General features: G+C 41.7%; 1 protein-coding gene across 1 annotated transcript in view; it reads left to right on the top strand.

Moving 5' to 3' along the window:
- LOC117385612 (zinc finger E-box-binding homeobox 1-like) overlaps positions 1–27,713 on the top strand; it is a 52,247-nt gene that overhangs the window by 2,007 nt on the left and 22,527 nt on the right. The gene's annotated exons all lie outside the window — the stretch shown is intronic.

Raw genomic sequence — 27,713 nt, forward strand, 5'->3', positions numbered from 1 at the left:
AAACCAAGGCGGAGGAAGCTCAAAGAATAGCTCTCCAAATGTCCACTTGTGCAGGTAGGCTAACGTGATGATTATATAGTGGTAGCATTTAGCTCTGAGTGAGACAGAGGATGCTCGCTTTGGTCACTCTCGCGGGATTACGAAGCATGCTTTTATATTCTTTCATGTGCTACTGATGCTAAGCTCGCTTGGCTATCATTTCAGTCCGTATACGTGTGCGTAAAATGATCCAGGCGTGATTTTAATGTAGTTTCCCCTGCTCTTTTTGCGTGTTTGGTCTCCCTCTCCTTTCCCTCTATTGTGTTGCGCTAATTTGTTACACAATTTGCTGCGAGCGGAAGGGAATGGCGGTCAGTAGACTCAGGACCAGGGCTGCTGCAGTGGAGGCGGGGTTGTTGGCTGGGGCTTGGATGGACTAGACATCCTCCAGGTATACGCAAGGTGATGCAACGCCTATAAAGGTACATTTTGGCAGATTTCACCTCACTATGGCTACAGTAAACATAAGGAACGGTTCAGGCAGGGTTGTGCAGTATTTAGTCTGGTTTACATTGAAGTTTGCGTTGGGAAAATGTGTTGTAAAGCGTTGGTGAGCATCCCGAGCTGAGCAGTGGGGCGTGCAACCAAGATGGCACAGGCAGGTGTTGTGATTCATGCTCTCCCTTTAGTGCATAATTCATTTCAGACTCACTTAAAGGTTATTTTTGGGTAAATGCATATAAATAAATGACAGGAAACAACATATACCTTGGCTACAATACTTCACTACTAGGTTATACTATAAAATTATTTTACTAAAGTGTTTCCCATACATTTTTGTGAGACCGTGATAGCAGTGTTGATTTAAATAGTTTCATCATATACAATTTGTGGAGTATACATGTTATTTATTGTCTATATTTAATCTTAAAGCTGTCCTAGTTACTTTTAAATGTTTATGATTATACAAAGGGTGTGATTTTATAATGCCCATGGATAGTGCAAATGGTTTTGAGACTATGGGGGTGGGGTTTTTTTTGTCTCAAAACTGTCAAAGTATTAGAAGATACCCAAGATACTTAATTACAGGGAGTAGATTATATATTATACATTTATAGTGTGCAGATTTGTACATGATTTTCTATACTGTTTTGACAACACACTTTTCTTTACCACAACTCATAGCATTATTATTTTGGTTTTAAATGGCTAAGTAAAAAATGCCGATGTAATATATTTTGAAACAGGTAGCAATAAATGATAAGAAAGCATATGAAGTTGTCTCTCTATATATTTATTGACACTCATGAGTTTCAGTTTCTTTTCTTTCTTTTATAGGCACCATTTTCAGTACTTTTCACAGTTCAATATAGGTAATATTTAGTTTTGATTTGTCAACTGCTATAGCAATGATGCTAATTTAACAGTAAAAAATGAAGAGACCAGTGAGTAATGGTATAGTTAATATATGTCACTGCTGTCTGAATGGAATATGGATTTATGAGGCTTTTAAATGATGAATCTTATTAATGCTTATAATAAGACAACAGTAGATCTCTAATATGATGTCATCGTGCAAAAATGTAGTAGACACTTAACTTAACTAACCTTAGTGTTATTTGTGTCTATGTCGAACTTCAGTAATACCACAAAATGTTTTTTAAATGTAATGCTATTTTTATGCAGGGCTCAAATTATCAAAATGTTCAACATGGGTAGTGTATGAAACAGTTAAACCAAGACTAAACCAGAACTAAACCAGGAATGAACAATATATACATAAGGGAACAGGACTTTGCCAGGTACATAACCCTAAATCGGTACTTCACTGGAACCAAATCTAAGGTAGGAATTAGGTATTAACCAGGAGTTAACCAGGTCAAAACTAGGTCAAAACCAGGACTACAGCAGGACTAAAGCTGGATAGCAAAAGTTTTTTATATTGCTTAACATGCATCGCTCACCAAAAGCTGCAGTTTTTGAGACCTGAAAATTGCATTTCCCAACGCCTCCTATAACATATTCACATGAAATACCTGGCAATAACTCTATACCCACTTAGTCATGTTAGATGTATATCCTTGTTTCTGTGTTCTGTATTCTCTCATAGACTCCAGTGTAGTTTATAAATAGCAGGAGCAGAGGTTAAGAGTACATTGAATAGACTGCTCAGTATCAGACCTTTATAATGGGACATGACAGACTCCTGGCCATGTTCCACTCTCTCCTTCTCTCCTCTGTCTCTGTCTCTCTCTCTCTTTCTCTCTCGTCTCTCTCTCTTTCTACTATAAACATGCTGAGACAGTCTGATGTCACTACTTTACAGTTAAAGGTGCAGTACGTCACATCCTTTTCTTTCTGCTATGGTCTAGATAAATAAATTCTTTTGATCTTAATGATCTTAATAAAATAATGAGTCCACTAATTAAAAAGCTGGTTAACTAAGAAACCATCATCCGATGAATCGACTTAATGACTAAAGAATAAGACTAAGGAATAGACTTGACTGTCAATACTAATTCTGATACCTACCTTTTTATTTAGACACTGTAATGTGATTTTCAGCATTAAATGGTAGTACTTTCTTTTATATTCCTGTCGTAAAGCAGGCAAATAGGACCAACAAATGCAAGACTCGGGGAAAGTTTACAGTGTTTATTTACAAGTCATGAATTAATGTACAGTAAAGTGGGTTGATCTGGCGGTGAGCAGGGGACGGGGTGCGGGCCAGGATCCAGGGGCGGGGAGAAGAGCGGGGGTCCGGGGTCCGGGGTCGTGGAGTGCGGGGACAGAGACAGGGGGGACCAGAGCCAGAATGAGGAGCAGGGTACAAGGCAGGGTTCAGAGGCGTAGAATGCGAAGAACAAGCCAAGAAGAGACTGTACCAGGACTAGGAAGCAGGGTCGGAGCAAAGCTGAGAGCGAGGGAGCTGGGATGGTCCAGAGAGCAGGATCTGAAGGGTAGCATGAAAAATCCAATGAGCAGGATACAAAGAGCAAAATGCAAAAGGCAAAAACAAGCTAGATATTCACATGGACACGCGGACGATCTGGCACAGTGTGTTTGGTCCTGGCTCCTCTTATCCACGGCAGGTGGTGGTGATTGCGCTGATGAGCTGCAGGTGCGCGCGGGAGGAGCCAGAAGCTCTGTCCAGCTCCGGCTCCGGCGGCTGAGGGAGGGAAGGAGCAGGACAGGAGGCAAAACATGGGACCGGAATCATGCGGATCGCGACAATTCCATATGGCCTTATATCTGTGTAATCCCTCAATATTCCAGTAGGTTCATAGTGGTCCATGGGTGTATACTAGTCTATGTGTCTTATACTTGTGAAAGATACAGCTACAGATCATTCTAAAGATATCCAGGAAAGTTTCATTTCTGCCCAGTGAATGCAACTTTTTTTAGTATTGATACCTGCTCAAATGAGTATCTAGTTTCAGTACTAGATTTTGTATCAATTGGCATCTGATTTTCAATATTTAAGAAGTGTCTCTTTAAGTAATTTCTTACTAACTGACTACTAAAATAATCACTGCTGTGTTAGTTTCTGCATGTTTTCTTACTATAATCTCATATCGGTGAAACACAGTCACTCTTCTGGTCCTGGTGCTGTTTAATGTAAGCCCTGTGTAATCGTGCAGTGTGAGTCCTGGTCGAATCTTAAGTGTCAGCATTTTTCTCTGTGCAGAGACTATAAATACCTGTCAGAACTCGGACACTTGCCGCTCTTTTACTGTTGTCTCTAACTGAAGGGGGCAGGACCTTAAAATGGCAGGTGGAACAATGGGGTTTTGGGCAGACACCATTAGCACCTGGCGCAAAAAGAAAAGGATATGAAATGTCCTTGTAGTGTACAGGGCTGTAATAATCTTTAATGTAATACTGTACACTTTATTCAGTATTTATTTATTATTCATTTCTTTATTCATAATATTTTGTCCTGGCTTAGATCTGGTTTAGTCCTTATTGTGCCTGACTTAGTCCTGGTTTAAACCTGGTTCAGTCCTAATTTAGTCTTGGTTTAGTCCTGGTTTTGTCTTAGACCTCTTTTAGACCTGGTTCATTCCTAGTTTAGGTCTCATTTATGATTTAGTAGTCTATAAATCGCTGCTGAAAGACTGTTAGTTTGAGCTTTGGCTGAGATTCTCCAAAACTACAATACAAAGTTCCTCATTATAACACATTTTATCAAGTGGTCCAATTTAAATGTCCCTGTTTCCCTCCAGACCTCTTACTGTACTTCGCCAGCCCTGTTTGTGAGTGTTCGTGTTTGTGAGAGGTAAGCTAACACTGTAGTTGGTACACAGGTGGAATGTGCTCTGGCGTTAGCTTTAGCCTTTAGCATTAGCAGGATAAACACCCGGATCCTGGTTGGGACCTGGCTTTCACCCCAGCTCTCGCTCAGGGACATTTCAGGCCTGACTGAACCCAGGCTGATATGGTTCTGAAGATGTTGTTTTAGATAGCAAACATGATGTACTCTTAATGACAAATAGTTGTGGGCCATACTGACTAAAACAAATATTTTTAGCCTTACATAGATATCAGAATGTGCATTGACAGTGAACACTCTAGGCGTTTGCTTTGGTGATTTTATGCAAACATACAAAGCAACAATAATACAATTTAATATATACTACAACTACTACTACTACTGCTACTGCTGCTACTGCTACTACTACTACTACTCCTGCTATTGCTACTATTACTGCTGTTGCTACTGCTACTGCTGCTGCTACTACTACTACTACTACTAAGCATATTCTTAACAACAAAATTGATATGTATAGATATATTGAGTATAAAATGGCACCTTCCATTCTCAAACCAGCTAAATTCATTTTTTCTTTCTCTATAAATCTCTTTTGAACTATTCAAATAGTCCAGTGTGTTCAAATGATCCTTGTTACACTTTATTTAATAGGCCTATATCTTAAATGGAGATAAACATTACCAACAGATTGTTTATGATGCTTCTCTTTTGTCCAAACCACAGTGCTGTGCTCAGGCTCTGAGGTCGTGTAGATCTCCAGCATTGCCTTCAGTGTTTCACACGGACTCATCAGGGCCTAATACACAAACAACGTCACTACAGAAACTAACATGTTCATCACAGTATAAGTGTTTTCCTTTGGCTCGTTGATTGACAGGAGCTTAAAGACCTGGTGCTCTGTGGTTCCAGTGTGGTTAATGTGCAGAAACTTCTGTAACAGTCTTTCTTTTTGCTGATACTTTGCAGCTGATGTCATCAACATGTCCTGGGGGTGTGATGCTAACTGTAGGCACTGGTGTGTCTGAAGCTTTGTTGTGCAAGTTAGACTTTAATCTGAGCTTTGTTTTAACATCAGTTTACCAGAACCGAACCAACTTAATTGGAACTACAAGAGGTGAGCTGATTTGTGCTGCTAAACAAGTCTCTTACACATGATATTACAGCCTGAAGCATTAGCCAACAGTTTTTCAGTCACTCTCACCTTTTTTGTTGAAAATCAAACTCTTAAACAGGATCATGAACCCTCGTATTGATCACAGGCTCCTGAAAATGTGCTGCATAAATCCATTTTGTGTTTTTTCATGAGCTTTCAAACAATCTAAAAACTTAACAGGCTATGTTTGTGTTGTAACGACTGACAGGAGACCAAAGAGACATAACCTGGGGAAAAGTTTAACAATGTTTATTGACAGTTTTAAATGTGCAAATGAAGGTAGATCAATCAGGGAGTTGGGAGCAGGGTGTTTGCTGTGGTCCAGGGACAGAGCATGAGCAGCGGGGTCTGAGACGAGGTGAGCAGCACCGGTAGAGGAGAGCTGGGTCGGAGGGTGTGAGGTTTGTACCGGTCGTGGAGAGCAGGGGCAGAGACAGAAGAGCTGAGCGGGTCCAGGGAGCTGGATCTGACGAGGAGCAAAAACATCCAACTTAGAATGTGTCACAGAGAGCAAAAATATGAACTGGGCCAAGTTGAGTTCCACCACTGTGGATACGCGGACAGTCTGGCTCTGAGTGTCAGGTCCTGGCTCCCTTTATGCTCCCCAGGTGCAGTTTGATTGCTCATTAGGTGCAGGTGTGCACGGGAGGAGCTCAACTCTCTGCCCAGCTCCCGGCTCAGATACAGAAGGGAGGGGGGAAACAGTGCAGAAAGGCAGGACAGACTGGGATCATGACAGCTAATGTGTGCATTGTATCACCATGGTAACTGATGAAGATTCTGCCATAGAAAAACATTCAGTACACCCCCATTGTGACGTCACTGCTGAGTGTCAAATGTGAGACATGCTTTTCGAGCTTTACTTTAATCAAATAAATGCAAGATAGGTGAGCTTAATGCCATAAGTCTCTCCATGAAGACAAGCAGATATAGAAGATTATTCTCCTTTTGAATATGTGGTGTTGACAGGATAAAGTGCTATTGAAGGTCCCATTTTAGGTAGATTTTATGTTTTAGTCCTGCTTTAAAATTTGGGCGTGTTTTGTTTACACATTCACACCCAGCTCAGTCATCATTTAGTCCAGCTTCAGGACAGTGTTAGACCTGGTTTAGTCTGGATTTAACATTTGTTTCAGATGTTTCCATGTACTAAAGCTAACTAATGCATATGAAAGTACAAACAGTAGCATTGCTGTCGTATGTTGATTAGTAAAGTTAGTGTTGAATTGAAAACATTGAGTACTGATTAGCTAACCACCCTGAGGCATCAGCCCTGTTAGCATCATTAGCCTAAGTTAGTGTTGTTAGCATGATCGCTCTTCTACATGTTCTTGATGGTTGAGCAGGTCATTGGTGCTACTTTCTCCCCTCAGGCGGCTCAGGTCTGTCCCTCTTTAGCACAAATGGCCCAGTGAATGATAAAACACTACAGGAAGTCTGCTCCCCCATGGTCCTCCCACTTTCCTTTTATGGGCACATGGAGGAGGGGCTTTGAATGTCATAACCGCTGCAAAAAATCATTTTATATCAGTTCTAAATAATTATCGTAAAACTGAGCTGTTATGTGTAATTTAGATATATTTACTAAGTTAGCTTTCGTACATTTAACCTGTTTTGATATTTTGGGACTGGTTGAACAGTAGTATTTATTTACACACATGGAGTGCCAGTATTGTATTTGATGTGACATCGGAGCGTGCACATTTTTCAGGTATTGGTATCGCTGAGTATTCAGACCAAATCACCGATCCAATACCACTCAGTATTTTCCAGAATGAGGACCCACAGATGCGAGCACTGGAGCTGTTGACGTCTGCGGCTAATGCTAATGCTAATACCCAGAGCAGGTTAAATGCAGACTGTGGAGACACTGCAGACACTTAAAACACAATGATAATGACAGAAAAGACTTTTGTGTTAGCTCTTTGACACTTTGATTTAGCCTCTGAATGTAGTAAAATAACTATAGAGAGTTCAGCAAGACAACAGCATGAACACAGACTTTGTTTCCTCTGCATAATGGTCCATGTGCTCTGAAGATGAGGTCTTTTTCCAGGCCTCACTGCTGTTTTGATCCTCACTCTGTGGTACAAAGTGAACAAGGAGAAAAGTGAAAGAACTTAAATCAGCACAACTCATCATCAAAACCACTTTAACACTTTAGCCTCAAAATCTCATTTATTCTTGTAGATGTTCTTAAGATAAAGCCTTTTAGTAGAGTTTACTACTATTGTCATTACTACTTCTGGTGCTACTGTAATCACTAGTTATCCGTTTTCTTATTCAAACCAGCATAAACTAGTCAGGCCCTGTGATATTGTATTTTTTACGCCAGGTGCCCTTCTCGTCACAACCATACTTTCATATACTGTAGCAATAAGAATGAAGTGTGGCACGACTAGTGAAGTCTGAATTATACAGCTACTCAATAGTATTACTCTTTGTAGGACTAGTTCTGCCCCGGTGAATATCCCGGTGCTGTGAGTGCATTCACATTGAGGTGCAGGGAAGCAGGCTTTAGCTGTGACTCTGCATAACAACAGTGCTGTAGTGGGGTTTACATGTGTGTACACTTCCCCTGTGTTTCATAAAGCTGCTTTCATATGTGCAAAGACATTTATCACAGTACTACTGCAAAACCAATATCAGCCACGTTTTAACAGCTCTTCTCTGTCTGGAAAGGAGTGGTTACTTTTCACTGAGGGATTACAAAAACTACTGCTACTACTACTACTACTGCTGTTGCCACTGCTACTGCTATAGCTACTACTACTTCTACTACTACTACTGCTACTAATACTACAGCTGCTAATGCTGCAACTATTACTACTAATACTGCTGCAGCTGCTATAATTACTAGGCTACTACTAGGCCTACTTCTAGTACTACCACTACTACTGTTCTGTTGATGTTCAGCGGGTAACTTTAGACAACCTTTAAAATTATATTTTAATAAAGAATTCAAAGACAGCATTTCATAAAATAAAAATGTAAAATGTATTTTAAAGAGTTTTCTGATCAGGGTAAACAGTTTGAACAAAGTTTATTTACAGACACAAATGTAAATGTAGGTTGACGGAGCAGACTGTTGAGAGCGCTGTCATGTTGTTATTATGCTGTAGTCTTTGAGCAGGTCGTGGGTCGCGGTCAGAGGCTGGGGTGTTTGTACTGGTTGAGGTGAGCTGGGTTGGAGGCGGAGGTGCAAAGTAGTTCCAATGAGCAGGATCTGGCGAAGAATGAAAAATAACCAGCTGAGTATCGAGATCATAAATGCAAAAACTAGACCGAGCCAAGCAGAACAGTACCACCGGGGATACATGAATGAATAAACCTTATGAATGACATGAAGGATGACTTATAGAAGCACAGGAAGATGACAAGATGATCTGGCAGCGTTTCTAACAATCCTCAGCCCCTTTGTACTCCAGAGGCTGAGGCTTGATTGCAGATCGGCTGCAGGTGTGTAGTGGGTGGTGCCAGAATCTCCGTCCAGCTCCAGGCAAAGACAAAGAAGAGAAGGGGGGAAACAGCACAGAACACACAAAAAACCCAAATCCTGACACTGTTCCACCTTGTGATGTCATGTTGTAATACAGGAAGTGCTGCCCTATAAAACTCCATACACCTTCACTAGAACCACTGGCCTAAATTCAACTCTGGAATTGCTGATCTCTACTGAAAAAGGTAAAAAGGAGCTGTTAACTTGAAAACTACCACTTTGTGACATCACAAGGTGGAACAGAGCATTTTGAGCTCCGGGGGCATAGACAGACTAATAATAAAACATTACACAGCCATGCGTGAATGAAACAAAACACAACTCCAGGTCTGTTTTTGAGGCAGTAACAGCATTATAACATAGTTTAAACCTCACAAGAGTATTTTTTTGTGTAATATAGGACCTTTAATTATTGCTATAATAAGCACTTTATATTAACCCAGAGCTATCAGCCATCTGGATTCTGAAAAATAATGTTTTCTGCCTTTAAAAAGTCACTGTCACATTTAAGCATTTAAAGCTAATTTTGTATTCTCTGTCAGGGAGTGGTATTCTGTGTTTTGTTTCATTCACACATGTTTGAGTAACCCTTATTATTACCATAGTCTGTCTACATTTGCAAATCTTAAAATAATCTGTTCCACCTTGTGATGTCATTAAGGGGCAGTTTTAAAGTTAGCAGCTATTCGTATTCTAAACTGAACTGCTATATATTGCTATACACTACAGTAACCTTTAGTTATGTTATGTTATGTTTATTTATTAAATATGGGACAGTGTACATTGATCAACATGTGTTAGTACAGCATGTAAAAGTGCCAGAGTTAGCCATGCAGGCTAATTTTCATCCGTAGTCCCATTGGCAGGTTGATGGCAAGTTGTTGCATTTAACACTTTGTTCAGTTGAGATGAAAGTTTACAATATCTTCTGGTGATGATGTTTAAATCAGGCTAAAACAATAGCTGTAGCTTCAAAGTTAGGCAATTCCAAGACTGCAAATTATTCTAACGATTCTAGTGAAAGTGAGTGGAGTTTAAAGTTGTGTTTTGTTTCTTTCACACATGTTTAACACACAAACCCTGTATATTTAGTCTGAGTTCATCTCTCAAACTGAAAACACTCTGTTTCCCCTGGTGATGTCATGTGGTAATACAGGAATTGCTCCACTGTGTTTTAAACTTTATACACCTTCACTAGAATCATTTGGATAATTTCAGTCCTGGAATTGCTGATCTCTATTAAACAAAAGGTAAAAGGAGCTGTTGACTTGAAAACTACCACTTGATGACATCGCTTATAACATTCTCCACATGCAGTTGTTGTTGTGACTGGTTGCGTTTTGTTGTTTCACTTTGCAGAAGATGTTGCGTCTTTATTAGCTGCGTAACCCGGTTGTTTTGCACAACATTAGCTTAGCCATGTTCATTTAGCCCCAAACCAAAAGCACATGACGGTCAACTGACTCCAACACGAGGCAGAGTTAAGGTGGTGTGTCCAGGTGGAGAACAGGGGCAGTTAGCAGCTGTAGCTATGTGAGAAACAGCGAGAGAGTGAGAGAGAAGAAACAGAGAGAGAGAGAGAGTGAGAAACAGTGAGAGAGTGAGAAAGAGACAGAGTGAGAGTGAGAAAGAGACAGAGAGAGAAAGGGGAATAGACAGAGAGAGAGAGAAAAAAAAAGAGAGTGAGAGACAAAGAGACAGAGAAAGTGACACAGAGAGTGGAAGATTTATTCACTTTGGCCTTGGTTTGGTCCTGGTATAGACTTTGGACTTGGTTTGATCCTGTTTTAGTTCCTGATGAGCCCTGGTCTGGTCCAAGTTTAGTACCAGGTTTAGTCCCAGATTTGGTGTTGTTTGGTAACTGTTTTGGCACTGTGTTTCATGTTTGTTATAGTCAGTGTATTTTTCATGAAGTCTGGATTGGCAATTTCAGGACTACCTGTCGTAACGACTGACGGGGGGAACCAAAGAGACAGAACTTGGGGAAAAGTTTTACAATGTTTATTAAGCGTGAGCAGCGGGGTCTGAGACGAGGTGAGCAGTACAGGTTGAGGAGAACTGGGTCAGAGAGTGTGAGGTTCGTACCAGTCGTGGAGACCTTTGTCAGAGATTGAGGAGCTGAGCAGATCCAGGGAGCGGGATGTGACGAGGAGCAAAAATATCCAACTTAGAACGAGTCACAAAGAGCAAAAACATGAAACTGAGCCAAGCAGAGCTGTACTACAATGGATACGCGGACGATCTGGCGCTGAGTGTCAGGATCTGGCTCCCTTTATTCTTCCCGGGTGCAGTTTGATTGCTGATTAGAAGCAGGTGTGCACGGGAGGAGCCCAACTCTTCGCCCAGCTCTAGGCTCAGATACAGAAGGGAGGGGGGAAACGGTGCAGAAAGGCATTTGAATATTTGGAGAGCAGAGCATCGCATTTTTTTTCTTTAAAATGTTTTTATGTTATAAATATTACTACTAGAACTACACTACTACTACACTGCTACTACACTACTACTTCAGCTACTACTACTACTTCAGCTACTACTACTACTACAGCTACTACTACTACACTACTACTACTACAACTACACTACTGATGCTGTCACTTGTATGAAATATGCAGGTGTGTAATAGTTTTGCTTTCATTATTAAGCCTCATAACAAAAGCAGAAGTGAAATCCCCTCCAGGCCCTGGTGCTTTCACTGTGAGACTGTTCAGGTGTGTGTGCAAGTGTGAACGCAGCCAGTTATCTAAACAAATACACATATTTTAAATAAATATATTATAATGTATGCTACTTTAATGACTGCAAACACACATCAGTGAGTTTGCCATAGGAGGCCACCTTCACCTGGTACATTTCAGATCGATTTTTATTGTTATTATTATGGAAAAAACAGAACCAAACATAGGTGTTAAAGTTGTATGCATGTTAGTATGTTCCCAAAGTCCCGGGAAAATGCTCCTCAATGTTAACACAGACGCTAAGGAGTGCTAGTGCTAGCTCTGCTGTGCTGGAGGTGTATTGTGTGCTAGCTGGGTGGCAGCTCACAGTGAATAGAGAGTTCTATTGAGCATGTGCAAGAGAGTGGGAGGGAGAGAGGGAGAAGAGATATGGAGAGGGAGGGAAGAGGAGAGAGGAGGGGAAGGGGAAGGAAAAAGTAGGAGAGAGAGGGTGGGAGACAAGGGGAGAGGATAGAGAGAGGGAAGAGATGTAGGGAGAGGAGAGAGGGGTTGAGGGGGTAGCACATTTGCATAACACCAGATTCTTTCACTCACACCCCATTCCTTTCTGTCAGAGCTAAGCCCTGACCAGACCCACACTTTGTTGCTACATTACTAAACAACAGTGGTGGAAGGTAATGAAGTACAAGTACTGTACTTAAGTACAATTTTTAGGTATCTGTACAAGTAAAGTGTTAAGTACATTTTACAGTGGATACATTTTATTTTTATTTCACTACATTTGAGAGCAGTATCTGTACTTTCTACTCCACTACATTTTTGAACAGGACTGAAAAGTAAAAAGTACTTTTCATATGATTTGAGGAGTTATTTTTACCATGTTTGTAGAAACATCCTGAACTCAAGTTTGAGTTCAAGCTTCAGCTTTGAACAAATAAAAATAAATAACAAAATTTGTAAGAAAAATTACTAAATCGATTTGTATTGTTACTGTGACTCATTTTTAATCACCATCACTGCATTTACAGTTTAACTGTCGTAATGCAGGCAGATTGGACCAAGAGATGCAAGACTCGGGGAAAAGTTTACAGTGTTTATTTACAATAAGTGATAAATTGAACAATAATGAAGGTAGATCGGGTGATGAGCGGTGGGTGAGGCGCAGGCCAGGGTCCTGGGGCGGAACGTGGAATGGGAAGGAGACGACGGTGCGGACAGGGTCCGGGGTCGTGGAGTGCAGGGACGGAGATAAGGCGAGCAGAGCCAGAACGAGGAGCAGGGTGCGAGGCAGGGTCCAGTGACGTGGAGTGCAGAGGCAAGACAAGACAGACTGTACCAGGGCTGGGTAGCAGGGTTGGAGCAGAGCCGGGAGTGAGGGAGCTGGGACAGTCCAGGGAGCAAGATCTGGAGGGTAGCACAAAATCCAATAAGCGAGGTAACAGCGAGCAAAATACAAAAAGCAAGGACAAGCAAGATAATCACATTGACACGCGGACGATCTGGCACCGAGTGTCTGGTCCTAGCTCCTCTTATCCCGCGGCAGGTGGCGTTGATTGCATTGATGAGTTCCAGGTGCGCGCGGGAGGAGCCAGGAGCCCCGTCCAGCTCCGGCTCAGGCAGGTGAGGGAGGGGAAGGAGCAAGACAGGAGGCAAAACAGGGAGCAGGAAAAACATGGATCATGACATTAACAAATGAACAACACTTGTGCGAAATACGTTTTACTTTATGTACATTTTTAAACTGGTGCCTAAATATCTGTGTAGCCCCTAGGTCATCCAGGTCTGATCCATAGTAAAAGCTAAAAGTTAAATCTGTCAACTGGACAAAAAGAATCTGTTCAGTTGACATATCTAACTTTTAGGTTTAACTTTGGTACTTAGTCGACTTTTTCATGTGATACTTTTACTTTTACTTGAGTAGGATCCTCAGTGCAGGACTGGCTCAGGGACTCGTGTCTTATGTTGAACACAAAAAAAACTGTTTGTATGTATTTCTCAAAACGTTGCATAGAATCAACCAGGTCAAATGTTTTTCTGAATGGAGAGCTCAACCTTGTTTCAGAGTTTAAATATCTTGGAGTAGTTCTGGATCCAACATTTTCTTTTAAAAGTCATATAAAAAAAGTAGCACAGGTAGTCAAATTTAATCTCCAAAATTTCCGCCATATTCGAAATATCTTAACACTGCAAGCAGCTAAAATGTATTTTTACTCCATGATCATCTCACATATTGATTACTGTCTCACTACATGGTCACTCGCATGCCCCACATCTCTGAAAAGAGAGCCTCTAGAAAAAAGCTTTAAAAACACTGGACAAAAAACATTGTCACATCACCACTGCCATATTCTGTACAAATATAAATTGCTGCATTTTCAAAACATGATCAATCTAAAATCAGCATGTTTGATCTATAAAGTTCTGCACTCTCTCGCTCCTCCACCAATAAAAGAATTTATCAAGAGTAAAGAAAACACACAAAGAACCACACGAGCCTCCGCCAGAGGAGATATGGTCATACCCCACAGACGTACCACCTTTGGTCAGATGGTCCCGTCTGTCCGAGGTGGGAACCTGTGGAATAGCCTCCCTTTAACTCTGAGGGAGTGCCCAACATATAATTCATTTAAGGCTCAACTGAAAAACTGGCTCTGGGCAAACCAAACTTGCACACACTAGGTGCCGGGCTGTTTATTATATATTGTGTATCCTTTATGGACCGTTTTAGTATTGTATGCTGCATGTGGGTCTGGATAATGAGCTGAGTGAATGTTAATGGAGTTTTGTGCAAAGTGACTAAGATTGTAAGATTGTATGGTTGAAAATTGTATTTAAGGCCTGATCATTGTTTAATGTAAATTTTATTGTTGTTGTATTTTTGATCCCTGTGACCCTGACCCGTGGGACTACGGATGGAAATTAGCCGTATGGCTACAATCCGTGCTTTTGTCATGTATGTTCATTAACATGCACTGTCCCAATCAAATAAACAAATAAAAAAAAAAAGTAACTTTATACCGCTGTATCTGTACTTTTACTTAAGCAACAAAACTATTAAAAACTTTACTTCATGCAGCACTGCTAAACAGACATTTCAGACACTAGTTACCATTAGCAACACGTGTAAGCAGTGTGTTATTACGTACAGAGGTGAGGCGATTATCCAAATACTGAATGTTATTAGATCGGCAAAATTTGAAAGTTATTAGGTATATAATTTATTAATTCAATTCTGCATAAAAACCTGCTTAAAAATTAAAATGGAAAATTTTACATGTTTGTTTGACTCATACAGTGTCACTGTGAGCAGGCTGTCTCTCCTTTTTGATATTTTAAGTTTGTGTATTTCCTGTTCTACCTTTACATATACAAAATCATTTTTTGACTTCATTACTTCCACTCGCTCATGTGGCTGTTGGTTGCAGTTATATAATATTATGAACCCATCTCTGTGTGTACATGTTGTGAGTGGGCAGATCCTGCTCATTTGGCTCAGAGAAGCTACAACAGTTTGATAGTATTTTACCACATTGAGGGAGTTATTTAAAGTTGCAGTATGCAACTTTTCTGATGGGGGGTCCATCACCTCCTGTTTTCATGGAGATATATCGTTTTGCCTTTAAATGTTCCACAGTAGGATTTAAACTTATCCATATAGTATTTTTTTTAAATGACAGATGCTTTTACCATCAAAAAATATCTTGACAAACTATAGACTGCATATGTAAACTGTATATGTAAATGGACACAGATAATCCGCTAGCTCAGGGGTGGGCACACTTTATGACACACGGGCCACAGTGAGTTCTAAAATTTGAGGGGCTGGGCCAGGATATATATGTATATATAACATCAATGATTTGTCCTGTAACATGTAGCAAAGCATGAATATGCAAGACTCATTGTTTTCCAAATTCATTAATTAAATGAATAATTAATTTACAAAAGTTTAGTTAAATAAGCACAGCACATAATTTGGTCACGTCGGCGGGCCGGATTAATAAACCCAAGGGCCGTGTGTGGCCCCCGGGCCAGAGTTTCCCCGTGTCTGCGCTAGCTGCTGTGTTCCAAATAGGAAGTGAGCATGGGTGCGCTTCTGGCTCCATCGACTCTGGCTCCAATTCACTTTCTATTGAAAAACTGTCGCCCCTCTCTGTAACTGCTGCCGTCATTTTGATCATATTAATCAGTGATACATGATTCTGGTGTTTTTATTTTGTCTATAAATCAAGATATCTTTGATTGACAGTGGTGTGGGCGGGAAGGGTGTTACCTTCAACAGCCTCACTCTGGATTGGCTGTTTGGTTGCTATGATACTCGCGGTGGGAATTCCAAAGATGTAACTAATTGGCCCCTATAACTGCTCGATGAGCTTTATTTGACTGGAGCACACTGTGGGAGACGTCACACTCACTTAGTCCACTTCTTTATACAGTGTATGTGACAAACATAAATTCTTACTATGAACAGTTTCTCCTCTCCATAGAGCGCAGCTATAACTTGATCTGGTGTCTTCTGCTTATCTCCATGGAGATAGAAAAGTTTCAAGCCATACTCTGGAACATTATAGAGCACACATCAGACCGGCCTTCCCAAAAGTTACTTAGTTTGTGGATCCTATCTCTCACAAAAAAGATGACCAGGTTCAACATTTGCAGAGTTATATAGAGTTCTATAGGCCCGTACCCTCCATCTGAAAATAGAGGGATCGATTTTACAATGATCGCAGTAATCCCCAGTATCGTGCACTTGTATGATGTTGTACTGTGGAGTGAGCTGTGTGTTTTTGGTGCTTCTCTGTAAAAACACCTGTGAATAAACCAGTCCAAAGCTCATTATTCACTCCAGGCTCTGGTTTATGGTCTCACAAGAATGTGCTGTTTACAAAGAGCTGGTCTGCCTAAGGTGTGAATGAAACTATATATTTACCACCATTACTACCATTGTAATCAAGCTGTTCTTTAACTCTTTCTGTGGCTTTCAGAGTGGGCAAACATTCAACATTTCCATACAAAATGATTCTCTTTTGAATGTGCAAAAGTCCTCAAAATGGCGCCTATAAGGGGAAGCTGATGCCCAGATCAAATCTAATCCCTGATCATTTTGTTGAATATATACTGACTATGATGTACATGTTTGATAATCTTACTCAGATCAATATCTTCTTTAGTATATTTTTTACATTTCATTCTAGACTTTTTAAGGTTTTACATCTGGTTTAGTTCCAGTTAAATCAAATTTTGCAAGATTCTTATTCTTGACAACAGCAGAGGTTTTAAACCTGGTTAATATCAGTTTAATAGATTCTTGAATACTGGTGTTAAATTTTTTTTTTAAATAAGTCTCTATCTGTCAGTCTATTTTGTTGTTTATTCATGTTTTTGTATTTAGAAGTTTTGAATGAGTTTTGTGTTTTATTTACACAGTTCTGACCTCTGACCCTGCCTGCTCCTGTGCTCCCGTGCTAGCTCAGCGCTTCATTAGCCTAGCTCAGTCCGGTCACCCATAACCTGATGCAGACTTGCCCTGGGCCTTTTTCTATGTGCGACTAACCATGTGTATTACCCTCCAATTCTACTGAAGCTACACGGCTAGTTAGCAGCCAGTTAGCGGCTAGTCGTCTGTGTCCAGTGTAGCATAGCAGCATTTTACAGAAGGCTGCAATTCTTTAGGTAATTTAATGTCTGCTTTGAGAACTATAATGTACCTGTCTCTCCATGGGGACTTATTTGGTGTAAATGCTGCTGACCCTGTAGCTTAGACCTGTACAAACACGCTCTGAAGTGTCCTTGTGTGTCAGATGCCCTCCCTGTGTCTCCATGGGGTCTTATTCGGTGTAAAAGCTGCTAACCCTGTAGTTTAGACCTCCATAAACATGTTCTGAAATACACGGAATTCTTGTATCCATTTGCTTAAAACATAAAAACTCTATTTGGTAAAGGACCCAGGATTTTTTTTAATTCTTGAATAATTTAAAGCAAAAATATAGGCATGTTTTTACTGATAGCATTAGGAAAATTGCCGCTTTCTCCAAGTCTGAGTCAGAATCTTGGTATTATACGCTTTAAAGATGCACAATGTAACTTTTGTGATGGAGCTTGACCACCAGCTTGACTTCATGGAGATGTCATTGCCTTGAATAGAATGTTCAACAGTATGGCATTAAACTTATCTATCTTGCATTGCTTAAAACTACCTTGAAAGACATGAATTCTTACTGTTACTATCACTTCTCCACAGATCCGATCTGCCATTTGGAAGTGTGGAATCACCTGCTTGTCTCCATGTAGCATAATAACAATAAAACTTTTAATGCCATACAGGGGAACATTCAAAGCAAGGTATTAACATCTCCTTGGAAAGTATGCCTTTAAATATTACATTACACCACCGGTACTTATATTCTTCTGATCTTATGCAAATTTAAACTGCACTTCAAAGCGTTTCTGCCTTAGCCCTCCTTTTGTTTCGTTCCAGAGTTGACCTACATTTTGCAGAGCGCGTTCAAACCTCGTAATATCGCCTTCACCTGCACCTGATGTTTCTCTGTTAGGATCATTAGGAGCGTGTCTGTGAAATGTGGAGTATACACCAAAACAATAGAATGAGAAAAACAAGGCGGACTGATGGATTTGGGTTAAGGATTAGACAGCAAAGTGATGGTAGCTGGATCCAGTAGACTTCTAACACAGCTGGATGTTGTCAGCTAAAGACACAGTTTTTTACAATCTTAAAAAACGTGGAAAAAGCTGTTTGCAGTGGTCCAAAGTTATTCCTCACTCACCTTAAGCATTCAGAGCATTCTAATTATTCACCATGATAAGTTTATAAGCACTTTTTCAGAGGACAGAGCGTGATGGTAATGCTAACAGCAACTAGCATGCTAATAGTGCAACAGTCAAACACTACTTTCTGGTTTGTGGAGGATAAACGCTTTGAAGAAATGTCTCTTTTATAGAAGAAGGTTGCTAGTGTTAGGGCCGTTTTTGTTGATCATGTTGACCAGTGCCAATATTAGTTTTAATATAAGTATCATCTGTTTTCAGCACATACCCACACTTTATTCACATTCATAGTTTGAGTTTTATGAATTAAAGGGTCTTGTTGCTGTGAGCGACTATAGCTGTCTTTGTGCTGCAGGAGGTCACATGACTCCAGGCCATGTGCTCTGCTTCCGGCTGACCCCTCCTCCTCTGTTCTTCCTCCTCTCCTCCTCCTGGTATCAGACACTGCAGAAAAGAGCATCTACAGGAGATAAAACGACTGGCATGTACAATAGTTTAGATTTTTTTGACTTTTCGTTATTTAAAGCCACAGTATGTATCTTTTTAGCCTAAAAATAGACTATATTAAAAGCGTGTGTTTTTATTTTGGTTGTGTTATTGCAGTGAAATACATGCATCATGTTAGTTGGCTTGGAAGAAGAGGGCCTCCTCCTGCTTGTTTCCATGGAAATGTTGCCCCTTGAGCTGTAATATTCCGCAGTATGGCATGAAACTGAATGTACATGATTGTCTCCTGTAGCTTTATCTTAGCCTCAAACAGACGTCCTTTTCACGCTCTGTTGCCTGATCAGTGAGTGGTGACCTTCGACCTCTGACCTGGTTAGCTCTGATTGACGCGGTTCAAGATGGCCGCCTCAGCACCCTCTGTCTGGCTCCTCACAGCAGTTTTGCTGAGATGGTAAAGCTACCAACAGCTACCATGCTAATGCACACTTCCTATTGGACTTATTTTGACCTCAAAAGCTGCTCAAATACATGGGAAAATTTTGGTACAGGACGTTTATATTTACAAATACTTATTTAACAGTATCTGAACGATGAACTGACATGACCAAGTAAGGAGAAACGACACTGGTGAAGGTTTCTTTGGCAACCTCTCCATCTTTGGCAACACTTCCATCTTTGCCTGACTTATGTTGGTTTAAAAAATGTTTATTAATAGTTTTTTAGGCAATGTTTTGTTTTTATAGCCACTTTTCCTCTACATTCTACTCCCACAGACTGAACACAAAACACAAATCAGCCAATCAAATAAAATCTTAATGTTTATTATATAAAAAGGTGCTCTTGTCCATATACGGTGCGGCTCTAGATTATCAGATGCCCTGGTCACCTGATCACACGACTGGAGTGGAACTTATGTAACATGTGCTTTTATCTACACAGAGAGATAAGGGGGAGAAAGAGAGAGGGAGGGGAGGAGGGGGATGAAGAGAGGGAGACAGAGAGAGAGGAAAGGGAGAGAGAGGAAGGGGAGGGGGGGTAGGAGGAGGAGGAAGAGAGGGAGAGAGAGTGAAGAGAGCGACTGTGGGAGAGGAGAGAGGTGACAAGGGAGGGGGAGAAAAGGGGGGACGATCGAGACGAAAGACAGACAGACATTGAGAGAGGGGGCAAAAGAGAGAGAGGGGTGAGAGAGAAAGAAGAGATAGGGGAATGACAGGAAAGAGAGATAGAGAAGAAAGAGAAGACAGAAAGATGAGGGAGAGGAGACAAAGAAGAGGGATTCAAGAGAGAGAGGGAGCAGGGGGAAAGTGGGTCAGTTGTTGCAGTTACAGACGTTCTCCTGAAGGGGCAGCACTGAGTCACACACACACAGCTCTACGGGATATTTCCAGACTTCCTCCTCTTCCTCCTCCTCCACACACAAACGCTTACACAAACACACACACACACACATTCAGGAACTATTATGTAAAAGACATCAGAATGTGAACTAACTGAAAGGATAGACAAACCCCACTTAAATATAGGTGTGTTAGCTTAAGGATGGAGAAAAGCAAAAGCTGAATTATTTCACCTGTTTGGCATATTGTCATGTGTGCACCCTTATAGGAAGCCAGGTGGTCAGTTGTTTGTTCAGTCTGAGCCATTTTAAATATGTTGATTTCAATACATCTGGTCATATGAAACTGTTGTTGTGTTGCTGTGACAAGATTATTAGGTTAATCGATAATGGTGCTTATTCAGGTCACTATATAATCGTAAGAACTAAAATAGTATATTCAGGACCATTTTAGAAGCAAAATTAAGTTGTTTCAATCAAATCTCAACTCCTAAAAAGTAGGTCTGTCACGATATTCACTATATCCACTCATCGTTCAGTATTTTTTTGGGTTGAGTATTTATGGTAGGGAATTTTTCTGCACTACTGGGACATTTGGGGGGTCTTTATATAAATACATTGTTTCTTGGTACTTTTTTCTGCCCATATAGTTGTTTTTGCATGAACGCCCCCTGGAGGTGTAGTCTTGTAAGTGCAGTTTGGGTCAGATACATAGATAGTAATAGTTTTTTAGTCGACCAATCAATCATCAGGACACGTCTTTAGTCGATCAAGAGTTTTTGTAGTCAACTACAGTGTTACTGCAGTTGACTCTGCTCTGCTCTCACATGTAGTACCAGAATGTTAAATGTGTATTTCTTGTGTGCATTTGTTCTCCACAGTTGAGTCCACAAAAGGGCCATCATCTCAGTTAAATACAGTGAACCCAAGATGGCGTCGTATTGTTTTCAATGGTCTGTGCTCATTGGCTCATGGGCTCAAAAATGATTTTGTCTTCAGCATCACCTCTTCAGTACGGTCTAGCGCCTCCCACCATGTGACGTTAGAATCAGAGCGATAGCTGCTAGAGCAGAGCTAGCGCGGGCTCAGCGGCTCAGAGAGGCTAGGCTAAAGCTACATAGCTAACTTTTAGGCACTTTGAGGATTTTTTAAATGTTCATGTTGTGAAAACAGAGAAGAATCCCACAACATCCGACCTTTATGAAAGCCAGATGCCCTATCAAAACACGGGCAGTTTGAATTCCTAAAAAATCCATTGGGCTCTATGGAAGAATTCTTTTTGGGCCCAAGCTCCCAGGAGCTGCATTACCTGGAGCGGCCAGTTGTCAATCTCACCCCAGGACAGACAGAAGGGGGAATGTCTTATCTAGTTCTTATTAGAGATCCATGTGTGTTGTGCTTTGTAACTGTAAACAGGAAGTGAGTGTTTTCAGTCTGACTTCCTGGTATGTCACTTCCTGTCTCGTCCATTCTCCTTCGACTACAGAATAGTTTTATTCCGCACTCCTCCATCTCCACAGTAACAGTCCCACAAAAGCAGAGATTCTTTTGTTTTCTTTTACTCCTTCTCCACCCCCCTGCTGACCCCTCCCACTGAGAGGTCAAAGGTTAGGCGAGGGGTCACACAGAGCGGACAGCAGGGGGTCCGTATGTGGGTCAGAGATGAAAAAGTCACTTGAACAACTTTTACTGTCTCAAACTTTTCACAACATGGGTGATATTTAGCTTCCCGAGTATCACCAGATCTAAACCAGGTCTCCATCAGGACTAAAGCTGAACTAAACTAGGACTAAAACAGAACTAGAACAAAGGTCTAAAATCAGACTAAATCATGACTTTTAAGTGCATACGACAGGTTTTCATGTTTTTCTAATTCTGACTTTGTTTGATGAGATGGGACAATAGACTGTAAATATAAATGGACATAGCTAACCTGCTAGCCGCTATGTTCAAAATAGGAAGTGAGCATGGGTTCGCTTCCGGCTCTATCGACTCAATTCACTTTCTATTGAACAACTGTGGCCCCTCTCTTTGTAACTGCTGCTGTTTTTTGTTTTTGGTCCTAAAATGTTCATATTAACCCGCTCTACATGATCCTGGTATGTATCACTATTGTGTCCGTTAATCAAGATATGAACATTAATAACAGGTTTGATTGACAGAGTTGCTAAGCGGAAGTGCGGGTGGAAAGGGGTGTTACCATCAACAGTCTCACTTCTGATTGGCTCTTTGGTTGCTCTGACAGTCATGGTCGGAATTCCTTTAACTGCTCTACCCACGACGAGTTTCATTTTACTGTCATCAAAACAAAAATGACATCCAAATCAGAAACAAGGGAGAGATATCACATTTTTTCTGACTTTATTTTGTTCCATTTTGGTTCTGTTTGTTGAACTATTATTATTATCCTTTGAAGGGCAGATGTTGTCTTTAAAAATGCACGTCTCCCATTACACTCTGTAACACTATACAAATGTGAACAGTGATTTAGGTTCAGCTGATCTGACACCGAGAGAGGAAGAGAAAAGAGAGGGGAAGGCGGAGGAGAGAGGAGGAAGGCAAAGGAGGGTTAAACAGGAGGAGGAGGGGAGAGATAAAGGAGGAAGAAGGGAGACGGAGGGGAGAGCGGAACTGTGAGTAGGAGGAGATTTATCTAAAATCCGTAAGTTGATAAACAGACACATTTTTATATAGCGCTTTTCCACCTTCAAGACACTGCAAGCACTTAACATCAAGAAACCGCTCACACATTCACACACATTAATATACAAGTGTACACAGACACTGGGGGTGAGGTGGGTTAAGTGTCTTGCCCAAGGACACAACAACATTGATCTGCAGGCCTGCCATGATAATTATTATATCGACTTATCATTCAATATATGAAAGCTGAAACAATATATTTATCATTATGAAAAGATGTGAGCTGTAGAGGGTTGAATAAGTCACTTTTATGGCTCATTATTGACGCATTCTGCTTTTTATTGGTTGCAGCTCAGGCCTCTCTGTGATACTGTCTTTTTAAAACTGGTGCACTGGGATTATCCTGTTGTATTTTAATCTTAGAGTGACATAAAGTACTTTCACTATCATCATTATAGTAATAGTTGACTGTCGTGCTTCAAAATGTGTTCTTGCGACAGACCTATGGGTAAACACTCTACCAACCGAGCCGCTGTTGCTGTTTTGGAGACAGAAACGGCCAGCACTCTCCATTCACCATAATGCATTTTTGTCAATATCGTTCACACCTACTACTGAGAGAGAAGGTGAGAATAAAGAGAGACAGAGGGGGTTGGCGCAGGAAGTAAGAGAGCAAATGAGGGAGAGCAAGACACACCTGTGCTGGGTGCACCTGGGCTGTACACTCACACGTGGTTTAGAGTCGGGCTAAAAATACAACAGAAACGTGTCACTGTGTCAGTTCTGTGTGAGCAGCAGGACAGGCTCCATTTCAATGAAGCTGAAATGAACTTTGAACTCAGAGCTCTTCAAGTAGTCACCAGGAATCCTCATTATAACTATTTGATAAGTGGAACAGTTAGTGCTATGCAAATTTCAAACTAGATTTTGATAGTAAGAAACAGACTCGATACTCGATACTGATTCTGATACCATGATGATTAAAAAAAACACTCTTTAGACAATAGAATGTGATTTTCAACATTAAATAGCAGTACTTTCTTTTATATTTCCATGTGTCCTTATATCTGTGTAATCCCTCAGTGGTCCAGGTGGTTTCAATAGTGGTCCATGGGTGTATACTAGTCTATGTGTCTTATACTTTTTGTTTTAGTATCTATACCTGCTCAAATGAGTATCTAGTTTCTATACTCGTTTTAGTATCTATTAGTAACAAATTGAAGTGGATTTTTAAAACAGTTTGGTTCAGAGCTCAGTCACTGGGTCCAGTTCCTGTGAGGAGGTGGTTATGTAATACTCTTCAGTGCTGCCCCCCTCTGGTCAGAACACGTCACTGCTGCTGCTGTAGAATACATTAGAACCATGCACTCTTGCAATTTGACAGAATAGAAAATATATCCATACCGCAAAAAGATCTAAATATAGGTATATTTCGATCTTTTTGCACCTCCTCTGCTTCTCTCTCCAGTCTCTTCCCCCTCTCTCTTCCTCCCTCTATCTCTCTCTCGTTATCAGACAGATCTCATTGGGACTAACCTACATTCACACCTGCCACATACACTGATCAAAAGTGCATCCAAATGCGTCAAACACTCAAGTCTGTGCTGCTGCTAAACTAAAGCACTGTCACAGAACATGTACAACTAAAGCGCTATTACAGAACCTTACCCTTCCCTTTCAGTACACACGATCATTGGACTGAACCTTAAGTGATATTTTTATTCCTAAATGTTTCAAATATTGGATCATTTTTGTCCTACACAGAAGACAGACCCATAACCCTGTGAGCCACTGTGCATACTGTTGAGTCCTTGGGCAAAGATACTTCACCCACTAGGCAATGTGGGTGAAGTGTCTTGCCAAAGGTGTGTGGCGTGTGTGTTTGAGTGTTTGTAGCGGGAGGATGGCACAGATTGGCAGGCTCGCTTTGGTCAGTCTGCCCCAGGACAGCTGTGGAGTGAATGGATAATGACTCTGGCACGTTGAGAAACTGGTCCAGTTTGTAGAGTACAGTACAAATGTTAGGATTGTTGTTGTTTTAGTTGTTGTAGAACTGGTTGTTGCTTTGTTGTTGTTCTAATTGTAGTTGTTGTTGTAGTTGTTTTCTTGTTGTTGTTTTGTGCTATAGTAAAAGTTGATGCCTGATTTGTTTGTGTGAGTTTTGAAGCCTGAAGTCTCTCCACTGGCTGCTTCTAGAGGGGGTTTCCTTTCTATCTCTCTCCTTTCTCTGTCTCTCCCTCCCTCTCTCTCTCCCCCTCTCTTCTCTCTGACACTCGTCCTCCTCCTTCTCTCTGTCTCTCTCTCCACCTCCCTCCCTCCTTATCCCTCTCCCCTCTCATTCTCTCTTTCTTTCTCTCTGACATTGGTCGCTGTCTCTCTTCCTCCTGCTCCCTCCTCTTCCCTCCCTCTCTCTTTCTCTCTGACACTGGTCGCTGTCTCTCTTCCTCCTGCACCCTCCTCTTCCCTCCCTCTCTTTCTCTCTGACACTGGTCGCTGCCTCTCTTCCTCCTGCTCCCTCCTCTTCCCTCCCTCTCTCTTTCTCTCTGACACTGGTCGCTGTCTCTCTTCCTCCTGCACCCTCCTCTTCCCTCCCTCTCTTTCTCTCTGACACTGGTCGCTGCCTCTCTTCCTCCTGCTGTCTCCTCTTCCCTCCCTCTCTCTTTCTCTCGACACTGGTCGCTGTCTCTCTTCCTCCTGCTCCCTCCTCTTCCCTCCCTCCCTCTCTCTTTCTCTCTGACACTGGTCGCTGTCTCTCTTCCTCCTGCTCCCTCCTCTTCCCTCCCTCCCTCTTTCTCTCTGACACTGGTCGCTGTCTCTCTTCCTCCTGCTCCCTCCTCTTCCCTCCCTCCCTCTCTCTTTCTCTCTGACACTGGTCGCTGTCTCTCTTCCTCCTGCTCCCTCCTCTTCCGTCCCTCTCTCTTTCTCTCTGACACTGGTGTAATTGTGTGTGTTGTCTCCTGGCTCTGCTTCTTCACAGCTGCACAGTCTGGACCCTCTGCTCTGAATTTGTCATGCAGCGCACTCCTCCACGAAACCGCACGATATCGTTCACGTTCATTCATTTAACTTTATTTAGACAAACATGCCCTTGTGTGTTAGATGCCCTCCCTGTGTGTCAGATGCCCTCCCTGTGTCTCCATGTGGTCTTATTCTGTGTAAAAGCTGCTAGTTTAGCAGCTTTTACACAGAGAGTTTTCTGAGATTCATGGGATTCTTGGACTAGTTTGACTGTATATATTTGGCATCAACACAAAACTAAACGCTAAATAATTTATAATGATTTCCTTTCCAGAGACGGTAGCTGTTTTCGTCTTGTAGTCAAACTTGTTCTCGGTTGTAAATGAGAACATGAACAAAGGAAATGAAGATTGGATTTGTCTAGACCCCTATTAACTGGACATTTTCATTTGTTTTGTTTGGACATTGCTGCTGGGTTCAACTCCGACTCTGTCTAAAGAAAGAGTGTTTTTATTATCATTGTGATATCGTATCGATTATCGGGCCCGTTCCTTAGTATCGCAACTGCAGTACAATAGACTGCCCTGAAAACGAGGCTCCTGTCCCAGTGGGTGTCTCTGGGTTAAATAAAGAGGTGTATTTTCCGTTCCACTGTACAAAGTGCGGGCTCTTGTTTTGCATTGCAGCTCTCACCTGTCACTCGTAACAGATCACCACAGTTTAGATTCTCATTAGTCTCATCTGCTCTGTCAGAAGCACTGTGCTCCCTGTGGAGAGGAGAGATGGAGAGAGGGAGAGAGATGAGGAGACGTAGAGAAGAGAAAGAGGAGAGAGGAGGGAGAGAGAGAGAGATTAGAGAAAGGGAGGGACAGAAGAGAAGGAGGAGGGGGGACAGAGAGGAGAGGCAGAGGAGAGAGAGGAGGAGAGACAGAGAATAGAGAGTAGGAGAGGTAGAGAAGAGAAAGAGGAAGAGAGCTGAGGAGAGAGAGGAGGAGAGATAGAGAAGAGAGAGTAGGAGAGGTAGAGAAGAGAAAGAGGAAGAGAGCAGAGGAGAGGGAGAGGAGGAGAGACAGAGAAGAGAAAGAGGAAGAGAGCAGAGGAGAGAGAGAGAGAGGTGGAGAGACAGAGAAGAGAGAGTAGGAGAGGTAGAGAAGAGAAAGAGGAGGGAGAGAGGGGTAGAGAGGCAGAGGAGAAAAAGAGGGGGAGAGGCAGAGAAAGAGAGGAGAGACAGAGAAGAGAGAGTAGGAGAGCTAGAGAAGAGAAAGAGGAAGAGAGCAGAGGAGAGGCAGAGGAGAAAGAGAGGAGGAGAGGCAGAGAAGAGAAAGAGGAGAGATTAGAGAAAGGGAGGGACAGAAGCGAAGGAGGAGGGGGAGGGACAGAGAGAGGAGAGGCAGAGGACAGAGAGAGGAGGAGAGGCAGAGGAAGAGAGGCAGAAAAGCGAGAGGAGAGGTAGAGAAGAGAAAGAGGAGGAGAGGCAGCGAGGAGGGAGGAAGGAGAGAGAGATTACAGAAAGGGAGGGATAGAAGAGAAGAAGGAGGGAGAGAGGAGGAGAGGCAGAGTAGAATGGGTGAAGGAGGGGAGGCAGAGAAAAGAAAGGAGGAGAGTGGGGTGGGAGGGAAAGGGAGGATAGAGGGAGAGAATGGAGAGGGGAGAGAATGAGGAAGAAGTGGAGATAAAGAAGGAGTGAGAGGAGAGTGTGTGTGAGTAGAGAAAGCAGAAAGACAGTTGAGAGGAAGGCAAGAAGATAACAGAGAGGGGGATGGAGGAATCGAGAAGTAATAAAGAGAGGGAAGACAGAAACAGACATTGAGAGAAGGAGAGGAAAATAGAGGAGAGAGAGAGTGACAAGGGGAAAAAGGGAGAGAGAGAGAAGAGGGAGTAAGAGTGTGAGGAAAACGAGGTGAAGAGTCGCTAACAGAATGGAAGAAATGCTACTTTTTCTTCTAAAAGCCTAGTCAAACCTT

This window comes from Periophthalmus magnuspinnatus, chromosome 17, assembly GCF_009829125.3.
Source record: "Periophthalmus magnuspinnatus isolate fPerMag1 chromosome 17, fPerMag1.2.pri, whole genome shotgun sequence".
Taxonomy (NCBI): Eukaryota; Metazoa; Chordata; class Actinopteri; order Gobiiformes; family Gobiidae; genus Periophthalmus; species Periophthalmus magnuspinnatus.